The following is a 16,697-nucleotide window of genomic DNA, read 5'->3' on the forward strand; positions in this document are numbered from 1 at the left end:
CAGCTCTTGTGTGGCAAAGACACTCTGTCCCTAGTTCTGAAGTAATGAACCAGCTCCCTCGGATGGACCAGATCACCTGCACTAGCAAATGTTCCTCAAAATTTAATTTTTTCAGTAGAACTACCGAGAGTTGAGTTAGCCGGGCTCTAATGAGAGAAATGGTAGACAGGATAGTTTCACCATTTCCATGGGAGAAGACCATTGCTTGGGGAGTTGGAAGCAGGTTCCATTTCACTGACTTACAGGAACTTGGGGCTCAGGAATCTTTATTCAGTTAGCTTTGCTCAGGGAAAAGAAGTGGACATTAATGGTACCTCCCAGTTTAAACATCTAACCTGTTGTCTGATTTCTTGAGATCAGAGAAGAAAACTGGTGGGATCCCAGCCCTGCCAAACCACATGGCAGAAGCCTAATCTTGAGATTACAGCAGACAGATCACATCTGCTCCTGCAAACGAGGTGTGTACTGCTGAAAGCACTCACAGACACCTTGGGGCAGACCTTGTGTCATTGGATAAGCAGGAAACTACAATCAACGCACATTTATATAACAAGATCCCAGTCTGTTTCTGAAAAATGCAATAGATGATCCTCATCATACTATCATGTAATTTGAGAAAAAAACTGGGAATTCTGAGAAAAAAAACTGGGAAATTGTTTTTAACTTAACTGGAATCTACCAATGATCTTTACCAAAAATTGCTGTTTACTGGTAATCTTTATCTAAAATTTAAAACACTGATTTTTTTTTTACTGATGTAATACCTAAAGACAAAATTCCCACAAATTTACTTAAAAAAACTAGTTTGAAAATACCTAAATACCTTTAGATGCTGGCATTCTATTATGTATTAAAAAATTATTACAGCAAAGAAGACAGGAAAATGTATTTCAAGTGTTTGCAAGTATGACTCAACGACATTGCAGGCATTCATGATGCAGAACACCCGTCACCAACAACTGCTGTGATGACTATTGCTCTTCTAAATGGAAACTCTAGACTCATAAACAGCAGTTCCCAATCACTCCCTCCTTCTAGGGCCCAGTGACTGCCATTCAACTTTCTATCTTACCATGATTAAGTTTAAGGAAAATTTGCAGCCAAATCCTATCTTGTCAATTTAATTCTATCTATATTTAAATTTTTTATTAGATTAAATACTGGCAACTTTGAGTACAGGTGACTGTGTAAAGAAACTTTGGTCATGTCTACACAATGGAATACTATAGCAGCTGTTAGGAAAGATGAAGTCATGAAATTTGCTTATGTGTGGATGGACAGAAAGAAAGAGAGGGACAAATATGGAATGACTGCCCTCATTTGTGGAATATAAAATAACCTAATATGAGATTAACACCCAGAGACAGTAGAGACAAGGGCCAGGAAGATTGCTCCATGGTTGGAAGCCTGCTTCATGAGCTGGGGGAGAAAGCAGCTGGGACGGAGAAGGGATTACTAAGTCAATGATGGTTGGAGGGATCACTCGGGATGGGAGATGTGTGCTGAGAGTAGATAAAAGACCAAACATGATGGCCTCTCAGTATCTGTATTGCAAACCATAATGCCCCAGAGTAGAGAGAGAGTAAGAAGGAAACTGTCTGCCTATTATAGAGGCAGAGGGAGGGATACTGGGGACATTGGTGGTAGAAAATATACACTGGTGTGGGATGGGTGTTTTGATCACTGTATGCTGAAACTCAAACATGAAATCTTTGTAACTGCATCTCAGAGTGATTCAATAAAAAAAATGAAAAATTAAACAAAAAAAACAAAAAGAAACAAAAACAAAAAAAATATTGGCAATTTAAGATGCAATGAGTAATCCTGAACTCCCAGGACTTTGCATGTGCGAGGAATTTAAGCTATTATTTGTGGGAAAGTAGTCTTCACTTTGTTGCAGTAGATATCAAGGACCTTTCCATGGTAAATGGATGTTTAGTTTTACAAAAAGCTGGAAAACTTTTCTAAAGTTACCACACCGCTTTGCATTCCCACCAGCAGAATATGAGTTCCACTTGCTCCAAATCATTGTCAGCATTTGGTGTTGAGTTTTTTTATAATAGCCATTCTAATATGTTTATAATGGAATCTCATTGTGGTTTTAATGTGCATTTCCCAAATGACTAATGATTTGGAGCATCTGTTTATGAGCTCATTTGCCATCTGTATATCTCCTTTGGTGGTGTCTGCTAAAAAATTTACCCAGTTTTTAAATTGGAATTTTATTTTATGTTTTCTGGTTGAGTTTTGAGAGTTCTTTGTGCTTTTTGGATACAAGATCTTTGTCATAGTTGTTGGTGTTTTTTAGTTATTTATTAATATTTATTTGAATGCTCTTAGCTTTTATATATACATTTTGAAACAAAATTGGTTAATTTTTTTAAACACTGGCAATATTTTGACTAGGATTGGGTAAATTTATTACTCATCCTGATAAGAACTGACATTTCAACAATGTTGAGTCTTCTCAATACTCTTGAAACAAGATAGATCTCTTATGTAGAGCTTTAATTCATATGAAACTATTTCCCAGTAGTTTTTACTATGAAGATCTCATATTTATCTTTTTTAAAAATATATATACCTAAGTGTAGATTTTCTTTGGTGCTGTTAGAAATGCTACTTTGAAGCTTTGAAAATATCAATATTTCAATGTAGAAATGTTATTAACTTTTGTATAGCAGCCTAGATTGCTATGATTTTTCAAAGACCAATTATTAGTTCTCAATGTTTTTATAGATTATTTTGTCATATTACACTAAGACTATGAGAATAATGTTGACTATTTTTATCTTTTTCCTAGTCTTAGCATAAAATGCTCATTTTTCTAATTCAATACTTCCACTTTTAGCATACACTAGATATCTTTTTTTAAGGTGAAATGTCCTTCTATTCCTGGTTCACTGAGAGCTGATTACATTTTCCTTCTCTTCATTTTGTTATTAAGATAAAATGCATTGATTGAATTTTGTGTGTTGAATCAGCCTTATAGTCCCAGTGGCACAATTTAAACTTATGAAAACTATTTTTTAATGCTAACTTTTTCTGTTTTCTAAAACTGGATCATAATGTGTTTATATTAGTATTTATAAAAAGTAGTTCATAACACTTCATTTAATTTAATTCGCATTTCCTCCAATGGATCCCTACCTTGATCCTGGGATGTACCCAGTGGTAGGCAAGAGCACTGAGTTAAATTATCCGCACCCAAACAAAACAAAATAGTCATCCAGCTCCATTTCTCATCTACCTGGTCTATATTTAATCTCAAACTATCATTCACTTATATACAGATTAATTCTTTAATTTTTCATTTGTTTAACAATTTTATGTGATGAAAATGTGGGGTCCTGCAGTATAACATTGATTTGTCATCTTTGCCTTGCCCCAGGAAGCTAGCGTTTATTTGGGTTACTCCCATCACAGTGCTCCCATTCCTCTGTGTTTATTTGAAACTTCATTCTTTGTGCTCTGTTGACTTGTAAATATTGTTTTCCTCTTCTCCTTAAGTCCTTTGCATAATTTATTCAGAGCAATGTCCTTTTTTGTATGGGCACAGGAAGACAGTAAATGCTATGCTTTTGTAACCTGGGAGTTAATTGACTCTCAGTGATATTCACCTCCCTAGTATCTGTTCCCACAACTTAAGCCTCAGTTGACCTTACTTCCTAGCCCCCCAAAAGTAGGGTCCTGATGAGGGACTGGATGGACCTAGGGCAAGCTGTGAGCTATGTGCTACTCTGGCACCAGGATGGTGCTGGCCAAAGTGCCATAATGCTTAACTATAAGTTAAGAGCTTGGTCATGGACAAATTCTGTCATGATCTAAAAAGTAATAACTAGATCCGAGCCCTGCTAGTGTTGGGAATGATTAATCTGGCCTGAGCACTGTGGTCTGAGTCTGTGGGGAGATGTTTCCAGGATAACTGCCCTACAAGCCTCAATGTATATCTCTGACTGTACCCACATAAAATAACTTATATTAAGATGTTGGCAGAGTCTCTTGCCCCCGTGTCTGGCTGTCTTCACCGGGGCCCGTAGAGTGGAGGTGGTTGAGCTTCCCTCCCAGCCCGGGCAGAGCCCTGGCAGCTGAAGACCTCCAGAACCCAGCTACAGCCATGCCCATGGCTTCTCTCCACATGTTCATGCATGGAGGAACCAGCAGAGGAACTCAGGTGTGTTGGACGCAGGGCTGAGATCTCCAAGCCTGCTAGGATGGGGACTGGGCCTCTTTCGTCTAGATCCCCCATTTTCCAGTAGCTAGGTGGTCACACCCAGAAACTGCCCCCAGCACCGTATAATCCCATCAACGGCCAACATCCAGAGACTGTAAAACCAAGCTCCTGGAAGCACTGAACTGCAACATCTTACAGCCTTATTCTCCCTCTCAGAGAACCTGGCAAGCTACCAAGAGTTCCCTGTCCACATGGGAGAGCCTGGCAAACTCCCCATGGCATATTCATATGCCAAAACCAGTAACAATGCTGGGTCTCATTCCCCTGACACTGAAAGAGCCTCTAATGCTGCACCATTGGGAAGGACGAGTAAAGAGAGGCTTCTAAAATCTCAGGGTTAGGATGAATGGAGACATTACTGAGACTCCCTGGAGAAAATCGATGATCAATGGGATGATGATGATGATAAGATATTAATTAAGATGCTAGGAGAAGAAGAATACTCCTGGGTGATTTTCCTGCTCTGGAGCCTGATGGGCAGTCAGGAAGGGCTTTCTTATGTTGATTTTGCTACCAGACTGGGTGTAGTGTGGGCCCAGAGGGCAAGGGGTGGAGAGACAAGAGGGGGAGAGGCAGAAAAAAGATAGGGAATCGGTGGAGGAGAAGCAGTCAATCAGAATCCAGAGGTCAGAGTCAGAGTCAGAATCCGGAGAGCTGGGATCGAGAAATGAGGGGCTAGGAAGGAAGAGTGTGTGAGATGGGAGAGAGGAGAGATTGAATAAATGGCAACTAATCAGGAACCAGCTTGGTCCTCGTTCTTCCTTCGCCAGCCCATCAGCAACAGTTGTCCCGACCCTGTCCATACACAGCAGCAAAGAGCACTGAATGCGGGTGTTGAGAGAGCCACCCAGACGGCCCACGAACACATCAGGGTTCAATTGATAGAGATGACACTTTACTTTTAATGAACTGACGCAGGCTTGAGGTATGAGCAAGATGCTGTGGAAATGCAAAACAGAGCATTAAAATTGGGCTACCTGGCCTGTGAAGACATTGTAGCACTGTGGCTCTGTCATCCCATTCTTCATCGATTTTGCTCGAGCGGGTACCATAAGGTCTCCATTGTGAGACTTGTTGTTACTGTTTTCTGCATATCCATATGCCACAGGTGGCTTGCCAGTCTTTGCTGTGGGGGCAGTATACTCTCTGTAACTTGCCAGGCTCTCCGAGAGAGACGGAGGAATCGAACCCGGTCAACCGCGTGCAAGGCAAACACCCTACCCACTGTGCTATCGCCCCAGACCCGTGAAGACATCAGGTTTTTAAAATTTATTTGTTTGTTATAGGACCCACTCAGCAGTGTTCAGGGTTTGCTCCTGACTGAACTCTCGCCACACTCAGGGAACCACATGGGGTAGTGGGGATCATACCAGGGTGAGTTTTGTGCAAGTCAGTTGTGTGCAGTTGGACTTTCTTTCTGGTCCCTGTGAAGGCATTTTGGGAAAGGTCACGTGAGTTGAAGCTTGACAGAAAGCTGTCTCTCTCCACGTGCAAAGCACTGTCTCCCATCACCTGCCACTGTCTCCCCAAGGCTGAGCTCCGTTACACGTGAAGTGAGCTTTGTACCACAGTTGACTACGTAACGTCTCCTTTGCCAAGGCAATCAATCGACTTGCTGAAGCGAACCATCTCAGCCTCAGTTTCTCCCCGGTACTCTGAAAGGCACAGGGGCTGAGGAGCGGTGGGATAGAGAAAGGCGAGGGTCAGGGCAGAAACAATGATTGGCTGCCGTTGTCAGTCATGTTCAAGTCAGAGAAGGACCAGGGCAGTGTTCAACAAGAGAAGGAAACGGAAGAGGACTCAGGACTCAGAGGGAAAGTGACGGAGGAGAGGGCCCTCAAACCGGCTCCTTGAGAAGGTCAGTCAATTGTCCTCCTAAATCCTGCGTTCAGCCGGGGCTCTTTCAGTTTCAAGAGTCAGAATTATTTCCTAACTTGCAGTTGTGGAACCAGAACTGAGACAAATAAGTGAGTTTAACGGGCCTGAGTCCAGATACCTGGGGTCGGAACGGAGGTATCTCAGTCTTCTCCGCAGTCAGTGAGAGCTGTTGAAGGGCTTGGGAATATTTTAAAAGTTATTTACTACAGTGTGATAAAATTTCTATACAGAAAATAAAATTATCCTATTAATAGTAAGAGGAGAGAGGGCTAGGAGGCTTGGGCAATCCCTAATATGCTGGAGAAGTTACCTGTTCTGTTCAGTGTGGGGGGGTTTGCTCCCTGAGGTGCGAGGGGAGAGGGGCCATGCAGTGCTAGAGATAAAACCTGGGGCTGATACATACAAAGAGCACTGAACTTTTGCTAGGCACTAACTGTACTTTAGATGACTTAAAACAAGATTTTAAAAATTGTTTATTCATTTTTGGTCTTTTGGGTCACCCTTGGTGGTGCTCAGGGGCTATATCAGGCTCTGCACCCAGGAATGACTCCACGCAGTGCTTGGGAACATATGGGATGCTGGGAATCAAACCCTGTTCTCCACATGCAAGGCAAGAGTCTTCCTGCTGTCCTGTCACTCTGGCTCCCCAAGCAAGTTATTTTTTTAAGACTTAGGGAGTGACTTCCTTGATTTCGGATAAAGTGGCTTGAAAGAAAGATGGTTCTCTCAATAGTCTGACCTAACATACATTAAACCTGTAGACTTATAGTTATTGGGACACATAGAGACTCGTGCGTAAGTCTCGGCCTGAGCGTGTGGAGAGTAGCCTGAGCGTGGGCGTGGCTGGGTAGTGGTCGGGCCAAGCCTCACGCATGAGTGAAGTCCCACGAAACCCAGGTAATGCGGAACTTTGTGATCTTGGACTCTGGGCTCAACGGGACCCGGGAGCAGAGATCCTCTGCCTGCGTCCCCCAGTCTCCGGAGACCCAGGGGTCACACCCATCAACCACCTCCTGCCGGCGCCAGATAATCCCCCCATTGGCCTCCATCCAGATCTCAGAGCTGCTTCTCCTGGAAGGGAGCACAAAATGAGGCCCCCATAACCACGCCACCGGACTCAGTGCCAGCCTGTTTCCACTTGGGGCGCCCCAGAGAGGGGGGCAGGTTAATGGTTAAATACGTGCTCAAGTTCCTGCCCCAAGGGACCCAGCCCTGGCAGCTGACCTCCACTACCCAACTGCCACCACACTCCAGGCCACTTTCCACACGCATGAATGAACATATTCCTGGACCGCGAAGCACATCATCATAGAGGGAAATATATATACATATATATATATATATATATATATATATATATATATATATACCTCTCAGAGAGCCAGGCAAGCTACTGAGAGTATCCTGCCTGCCCGGCAGAGCCTGGCAAACTCCCAGTGGCATATTTGATATGCCAAAAACAGTAACAATAACAGGTCTCATTCCCCTGACCCTGAAAGAGCCTCCAATTGTTGGGAAAGATGAGTAAGGAGAGGCTGCTAAAATTTCAGGGCTGGGATGAATGGAAACGTTACTGGCGGCCGCTCAAGTAAATCCATGAGAGTGATACAGTGATTAATAGTAAGAGTAAATAAAATTATTCATTCATCACAACAAATGTTCAATATATATCATAATTTATCACCTATTTAGGACATTTTGAGTAATATTTTAATATTAATATTTAATATTTTAATATTCCCACTTTACTAATAGTGCTTTATTGAAAATCCTAGGAACTGTATCTTTGTTATATTTAAGCACGTATTTATCCATTTAAATAGACTATGTCCTTAGAGCTATAAGTTACCTAAAAATTTGGAGATATTTTAAGGAGTACACAGTATATTAAAAAACTACTTAAAAACGTGTCATTAATTTTTACCTCCTTGAGTAATATATTTGTCATCTTCTTCATAAACAAAACAACTTTGAGAATTAGCCAGTTTTTAAGAAGATTATAATTTAATAATTGTGAGAACTGTATGTTTACAGTTAAACATATAAGGGATTAAGGGATATAAATCTTTTTCTAGCATACATCTTCCAACTATTTTATGGCAACTAATTTTATAGCATAAAATTTTTAAATAATAAATAAATAAAAATAAAAGCTTTGCACAATGGACTGTCAGTAGTATTGGATTTTGTAATAAGTCAGCTTGCTGTAGTTTTAATTCTTTCACTCTCTTTTAAATATTCTTTGCTTTAAACCTTGAAAACATTAGAGAGAAACAGTATTTATTCCCTCACACTGATTATTCTTCTAAGTACTATGAGTTCTAATTTTGGTTATCCATCAGGTTGTTGCTGGTTTCAGAGGAATTAACTTGAAATGCTCAGTTGAATAGACAAGAAGTTAAATAATTTAAACTCTCTGATCATTTAAATGTGTTCATCATAAATTTTAAATGAACGATACTTTTATAGATCAGTATTTTAAGTCTCATTGTAGATCAAGATAATAAGGTATTTTAAGGTGCTTGATGTCTAAGACAAGTTCAGCAGGTGTAGTTTGAACTGCACTCTCATTATCTAAGCACGCAACTGTTTTTATTTTAATTTTCTATACCACACATGCACACGCACGCACACACACACACACACACACACACACACAAACTTGTAAGCACATTCTGAAGGACCTTCATCGATTTGTTCACTGTTGGCTCAGCATCTCTATAAGCCCTCCTGTCCCTGTGCCAAGACTCGAGACTTGAATCAGAGACCACCTTCCTCCCTGACTCCTGCTCTCCTCCAGTTCTTCCTGCCGCCTTTAGGCTGCTCCTGGGCCCTTCTCTGTATGGCACCTGATTTAGATCTCTATCCTGGCAGGCATCACTTTACATATTTTCTATAATTATCTGGCATGTGACTGTCACCTCCTCTAAACTAGTCATCTAGTTCAGATTGTAAACTTAGAAAACGACCATAAACAACTCTCATAGAAGGAATAAATGTGCCATGTGCTCGCTGTGGAGCCAGGCCTCTGGCTGATGGGGTTTTACTAGTGATTTTCTGATTTGAAATCTATGAAAGATGTGAAGTGTTTTTAGAAGGTAGTAACCAATGAAAGCATAATCATCCTTCAGGATCCTCTGAAATACAAGCGATGACTCCCCTTCTGGCCTAATGTGTAGAGTTCTCCTCCACCAAACTGTAACTCCAGAGCTCGCACAGACTCCTTCATCTTTGTGAGGAGACAGGATGTGAGGGTGTGAGCAGAGCGACCCTCCTTAAAATTCCTGGGCTTACAGTCACTCCAAAGATAAGGCCTTGCGTATATGGAGACATATATCATCAGGGTGGAAACACACTTAGAAATGTTCTTGTTCTTTCTCAATATATAAAAACATTAGTTACCATAGCAACAGGGTTATATATTCACTTATTCTCTTTTATTATAAGAAAAATAAGAAGAAGCTGAAATATTTTACAATAAACTCTTCCATAGATGTCTAGAGCAATATTTTGGTGATCGCCTAAGACATTTGAAAGAGCAGGTTAGAATGTGAATGGAAGAGTCTTTCTCAATAAAAAGTCATTGAACTATTCACAAAAGCCATCAGGTGACACATACTTCCAAATAATGTGGAACTTTTCAGTGCTGGGTGAATAATATTTTGTTTTTGCTACTTGGATCTGAAACTCATATTTATTTTTAGGGAACACTATCAGAAACCTGGAAATATGAAGACTACCTTGTGAATGCCAAACACTTAAGAACATTACTCCCAATCACAAATGAATGTGCTTTGTTGTTAGGAAAAAAATAAGAAATCAGTGATTTAAAATGGCATCATTGCAGAAACATCAACCCCTGAAGAAATTGGTAAAGGAGCCCTCAAACCAGAATTGGGAGTTTAAGATGGTTCTCAAATACTGAACTGAAGCAGCAGATACAAAATCAGGGGAGCTGTCGGGCAACTTCGTGCTCAGAACGTTCCAGAACTCCACGCTGCTCTTCGTTCTCGAGCCATAGGGATCTGTCCTCAATACTTAGCTCTATCTAGATGTTTCTGAGGCACTAAAGGCTCCATGCAAAAACTAGATCTCTCACCCCCCCCCAGCTCTTTTTCTTCTGTATCCCCCTGTAACCACAATTGGGGCTCCACCCACCAGGACCAGCAGGACCAACCTCTACCTTCTCCTCAGGATGGTGTTTGCTTCTCCAAAACCATCCAATACGTTTCTAGCCCTTGAGGACTTTTCTTCCTAGTTATTTTTGCATCTGACATCCGCAGACATTTCATTTCTTGTGAATGCCACCATGGGAGCACTCTCTCTCTCGTGCTCTCCTCTTGTGGCTCCTCCCTGCCCCCCTTGAGTGATGACGGAGCACTGGAGCTTCACAATGAGCATCATTCTCCCACCTCTTAGATGGCCCCCACTGGCTACAGAGAAAGCTGAAGTGCCTCCCTGCTGTCCCTCCCTCCTATGAAGCTCAGTGCCTCCTGGTCCTTGCAAGCCTCCTGCTCTTCCAGGCCTTGCAGGCTCTCCCACTCCCTTCCCCCTCTTTGCAGGACCAAGACCTGCACACAGCAGCCTGGGGAGATTCCTAGCCCTGGTCACGGGCACCTGGGGGTCCCAAGACAGTGCTCTCTGCCTTACACTTGCAAGGCTGCTATTGAGAGCCACTGGACTCGGCCTCTCACAGGCATGTGCTTTGCAAAAGTTCTTCTTCCTCAGCCTGTGAAGCCAAAACTTGAGGAGAAAACTAAGACAGCTCTAGAATGACAAGCGCAAATTCAACACAAGGAGGATGGTTGCTCCTAACAGCTCTCAACCCACTCCCCACAGCCGGGAAGACTGGAGTTTGGAGCTGGGGTGGCACGTTTGACATGATGAGATGAGGTGGCACGGGCAGCATGGCCTAGGATGGGGATACTAAGCCTCAAACCACACGGAATTACAGAGAAAACACCGTTCCTCCATTGTAGGGAAGGAAGCACAGCTCCTAGGTTGCTTCCTCTCCAGCAGAGAACTCGCTGCTTGCTAATCTGCCTCAGCTCAGGGAGACGCATTCCATCATTCCTTCACTCCGGTGGGCACTGTTCAGGGCTGGAGCAGATGGGGCCAGATGTGCTGGTTACACTCCCCTCCAAAGCAGGAGGCACTAAATTGAATTTAATGGCACAGATGAGGACGTCGATCCCACCAAACACCTCACTTCACTAGCAAATGACAGGCACGGGGGATTCCCGTGTTCATTAGCAATTATGGGGTAAGGGCTGGGACGGGTACCCCTGCGTTGAGACGCTCAGTATCTATTCAGATAATGGCCTCCCAGATGACATGCATCTTACTTAACCTTTGAAGACAGAGAGGCATTTGAAAACTAGTTGGGGTTGTCTATTCCAGCACCACCTCCCGTCCCCCAGGCTTGCTGGAAACAGGTGTCTCTGTGTGAGGGCCGGAGACAGACCTGGCTCTCGAATGTGCTGAGCATCTCGTTCTCTGACTGAAGATGCAGAAAGGGGCACTGAGGAGAGTTGGCTGGGCTGGATAACGGCCTTATCAATATCAATGCTGACATGGCAGGTTTTGCTCTGAGAGCAATTTCTCACAGTCCCTTTTGATCCCAAAGAATCTGGGAAATCCAAGAGCCACTTACTACCCTTCTTCAAGTCTTCTCTAGAACAGGGCCCTAGAGAGAGACACGATGAAGAAGGAGCAAAGTAAAAAAAAAATGCACGGAACTATTGGATACTTCACGGTTATCTCATTTTGAGTCATTGGCATCTGAGCTAGCCCACAGTTTTGTACAAAAGATTTGGCAAAACAAAGCAAAAAGAATGATTTAAGTCCTCTTCTCCATACATTCTTCTCAGCGCTAGCTAAGGCAATTACACTCTGACATTCGAGTTACGTGACAGGAAATATCACAGGACGGAAGCAGAGGGTTGAGTGAGTGGCTCCTTGATGGGAAACATCAGGGAGAAGGAACATAAGAATGTCAGAAGAGAGAGAGTGGGTATTGCTCAGGGAGGGGCTGATGCAAAACTCACGGAAGGTTCTGGAATTTGGGGTGTTCTTGTGTCTCTGGGGCTAAGAAAACACTTCCTGAGTGCTGAAAGAGGAGCGAGGCGAGCAACTAATAGATGCTTGGGGTGGTCAGAAGAGATGGCATGGGTCTGGGCTTGGCTTGACCAAGCTCTGCGTCTGTGCAGTGAGAGCAGGCAGAGGCTGTGCGGGGCGTCTGGCCTGCCCATAGGGCAGGTGCCTGGAAACACCATCCCTGCTGTCCACATACATCTCTAGATGGCATGGCCGCGAAGAGCACGCCAGAACACCGGACTCTCCCCACCTTCCCTTCAGCTCAATGAGAAACCAGTTCACACTCCTGGTCCCAACAGAATGAACAAGGCTGGCGGTACTCTTACAGGATGCCAGGGTTGGCGTGGGAAGCAGTCTTGCTGCTCTCATCTACCAATCATACCTCTTCTCCCTAAAGAAAACTTACTACCCACCGCTCTCGTACCATTACAAGGCATGGAGTGGAGAGAAAGAGAGAGAGAGAGCGAGAGAGAGACAGAGTAAGGGAGAGGGAGAGAGAGAGAGAGAGAGAGAGAGAGAGAGAGAGAGAGAGAGAGCGCATGAGTGAGAGAATCAGAAGTGTAGCCATGAAGGTATGTGGAGGGAACATACCTACGATTCCAAACATCTTCCAAATTCCAGAAGAGAGTCAAGGCATCCACCTGCTTCTGAACCATGAAGTGTCGTTCCTGGAGCTGGGCGTGGAGCTTCCCGGGTCACAGCCCTCTGTTCTTGCCCACCTAGACCCACCTGAGTCGTCCCCAGAGACCAGGATCCTCTTGTTTAAGATCTGAGATTCCAATTTGAGATTCCCATCGCCTCACTGCACCCCACCCCTGTAGCTTCCCTGATAAACTATTGGATCTTCATTATTTCCAAGTCTGTATCTGCAAACTCACCTATGCCGACAGTGACCTTTGTCCCAACTCTCTGGCCCAGCTGCTTTCATGGTCCTTTGGGGACTTGCCCAAGCAAACACCTCTGTGAGCTGCCTGAGGCACAGCCGGGGGCTGAGGTGGAAGCCAGCCACAGTGGTTCCGGTTCCGGTTTGTGCCGCTGCCACCAACAAGTGCCCTTCAGTGGGGTCTTCTGAACTCGCATGTGTTTTATCTGGGCGCTTGGATATGCTGTGACTGGTTTAAAGGGCCCCGAGTCAGGCGGGGACGCTGCCTGGTGTTCCTGGGCATGAAGACCTTGGTGCCTGGTGTTCCTGGGCGTGAAGGCCTTGGTGCCTGGTAAGCGTGTTGGACACTGAACGCCAGTGCTGCGGCCCGTGAGTTAACACTGATGGAGGGGCCGTCCCCCGGAGCCAGGGCATCTGCTGACGGGCTGAGGGAAGGGTGGCGGCCAAAGGCTCTGGGCAACCCCAGTTCTCTGTCCCCACCAGGAGCAGCAGCTCAGCTTCTGCGAGGCCAGTGCTCACAGGAGTCTCATACATCACCACTGCGGATGAAGACACTGGGCAGTCTGGCCTCTGTGACCGACTGTCCAGTTAGAGTGGGCACGTGGGAGAAGAGCGCACCCATGTGAGTTCAGAATCCACGTTACCTCTTAGCGTCCAGGGGGCCCGGGCCCCCACTCCCTCGCTGGCAAGAGGACCCACCGCGCAGCTGGGTGGCGGCTGGAAGGGAAGCCGGTGCTCGGCTACAGCAGAAACTGTCCGTCGTGCTGTGCATTTTCTGGGTCACGGAGCATCAGGCCGCCGGGGAAGGTGTGGGGGGCAGCGGCTGAGAGGAACACGGCTCTTCGCCTGCAAGACCAGACTCCGGGGGAAGCTTCTCAGGAGGCAGCGGAGAAGTGTTTGAAGTTCGTCCTTCTGGCTGGCCCTCGTCCTAAATATAGAGCTGTGGGCCGGCTACTGAAAGGCACACTGGGACGGGGTCAGTCAGCAAGCGACGGGGAAAGCGTACCTTTGAGCCAAGGCCGGCGTCTCAGGGGGCCGATCTCAGAGGCCCAGGTTTTTCAGCTTTTTATAGAGGCCCTGGAAGCACAGTGGCGGCTGGGGCCACGGCACTTTGGTGATCCGTGTGCCTCGTCCCGTCTCTGCGGGGCTGCAGGGGTCACGCCACGAATGGAAAGGCCCAGCGACATGAAAGGAGCAGACGCGAGCAGCCAGGAAGCCTTTTCTTGTGCAGAAAGCTCTGATCTCCCAGTTAGCCGATCTGGAAGGGGCAGACAAAATAAATTTGGAGCTTGCACCGGTGCAGACTGTGCACAGAGCACGGGACTGGGAGCCCGTTCGGGAGGGAAGGAACAAGAAAAATCCAAAGGTGAAACTGGGAAAAGGAGGCCAGGGGCTGGACAGAGGATCCCCGACACACCAGTAGCTCCCCAAAGGCCCACTCAGGGCTTGGTGTCAGGTGCCTGGGCTTGGCCCCCTTCAGCCAACCAACCTCCCTGCAGCAGTGACGGGGCAGCTCTCTCTCACCCTGACTTGTGTCCTGGCTCTGGGGACTGCACCAGTGTCTCTGTTTGCTGCTTTGGGAGGAAGGAGCCCAGGGCGCTGCATCTGACGGGGAAGAGACTGTTGGTGAGAAAGACAGAGAAAGACCACAGGTCAGTGCTGTCGCGTCCTCTGGCTTGGTCAGTCCAAGCTGGTCATACGCCCTGACCCTCCTACCAGGTGCCTTTGACTTTCCTGTCAACTCCAACCTCCCCAAGGGCACAGCGGCCCTCTGTGGCAGGGGCGGCATTCAGCACGTGCCTGGTGTCTGCCTGGCCTTGAGGCTGGGGCACTTCCGGACAGGTAATCCCGAGAGAGGAGGACAACGGACGCCTGGCAGGCTCAGTGCTCTCCACCAACACTGAATGCATTTAAAATGTATTAACCAGCTTCATTTTCATAGCAATCTCATGAACGTAGAATATGCCCAGAATATGCCCAGTTCTGAGACGCGACAACAGAGGCCCAGAGAGGGTAGAAACTTGCCTGAGAGTTCCTCCGAAAGAAGATTCCCAGGGGGGGACATGCCAGGATGTAAGAGCCTCTTTTTTTCTTTATCCTCCCCCAACATTTTTTTTCCCCCGAATCCCCATGAGAAACACAGTGATAAAGTTGTTCTTGGTTGGGTTTCATCATACAATGTTCCAGCATCTGTCCCTTCAACAGTGCACATTTCCTACCACCAATATCCCCAGTTTCTTTTCCCCCAACCTCTCAGCCTGCCTCTATGCCTCTATGCTCTACGGCAGATAGCTCTCTCTCCCCCTCCCTCTCTCTCTTTCTCTGTCTCTATCTCTGTCTCTCTCTGTCTCTCTGTCTCTGTCTCTGTCTCTCTCTCTCTCTCCTTCCCTCCCTCCCTTCTTCCCAAACTCCCTCCCTCATTTTAGGCACTGTGGTTTGCAACACAGATGCTGAAGGTTATTATGCATACCCCTTTATCTCCTTCCAGCACTCAGTTTTTGCCCAGAGTGATCATTTCCAACTCTCATTGTCATAGTGGCCCCTTCTCTGTCCCAACTGCACTCCCTCACCCCCACTTGTGACAAGCTTCCTACCATGTGCTGTCAGTCCTCATGGCCCTCATTTCTACTATCTTTGTTTATAAGTCTCATACTCTAGATTTCTTTAATATGCCATAAGTGAGTGCAATCACCCTGTGTCTGACCCTCTCCCTCTGGCTGATCTCATCCAGCCTGAGACTCTCCATGTCCATCATGTATAAGCAAATTTCATGACTTCATTTTTTCCTGGAGGCTGCATAGTATTCCTTTGTGTAGATGTATCATAGTTTCTTTATTCAGTCATTTGTTCACGAGCATTCAGACTGTTTCCAGATTCCAGCTACTGTGAATAGTGCTGCAATGGACATAGAAGCACAGATGGCTTTTCTGCATTGTGTTTCCGGGCCTCCAAGGTATATTGCCAGGAACCATATTGCAAGGTCCTATGGAAGCTCAATTTCTAGTTGTTTGAGGAATGTTCATGTTGTTTTTCAAACAGGCTGGACCAGTCGGCATTCCACCAGCAATGAATGAGAGTCCCTTTCTCCCCACATCCACGCCAGCACTGGTTGTTCTTGTTCTTTTTTGATGTGTGCCAGTCTCTGTGGTGTGAGATTCTATCTCATTATTATTTTGATTTGCATCTCCCTGATGATTAGTGATGTAGGACACTTTTTCATTGCCTCTGGGCCATTTATATTTCATTTTTGAGGAAGATTCCATTCATTTCTTCTCCCCCTTTTTTGATGGAGTTGAATGTTTTTTTTTCCCTTGTAAATTTTTACCAAGGTCTTATATATCCTTATTATTAACTCCTTATCAGATGGGTGTTCAGTAAATACTTTTTCTTGTTCCATTGGCTGTTTTTGAATCCTGATATTGTCTTTCTTTATCCAAAATTTTCATTGAGGTGTCCTGGTTTATAATAGTCTAAATGTTAATATTTTGGATGTATAATGTGCCCACAATACCCTCATCTAGAGTGCCAGTACTCCTCTGCCTCTATCTCTAGGTCCCTTCCCAACTGTTCTCAGAATCCCCATGGCAGCCTCTTCTGTTGGCTGCT

The sequence above is a fragment of the Sorex araneus genome, chromosome 9 (assembly GCF_027595985.1).
Source record: "Sorex araneus isolate mSorAra2 chromosome 9, mSorAra2.pri, whole genome shotgun sequence".
NCBI classification, from domain to species: Eukaryota; Metazoa; Chordata; class Mammalia; order Eulipotyphla; family Soricidae; genus Sorex; species Sorex araneus.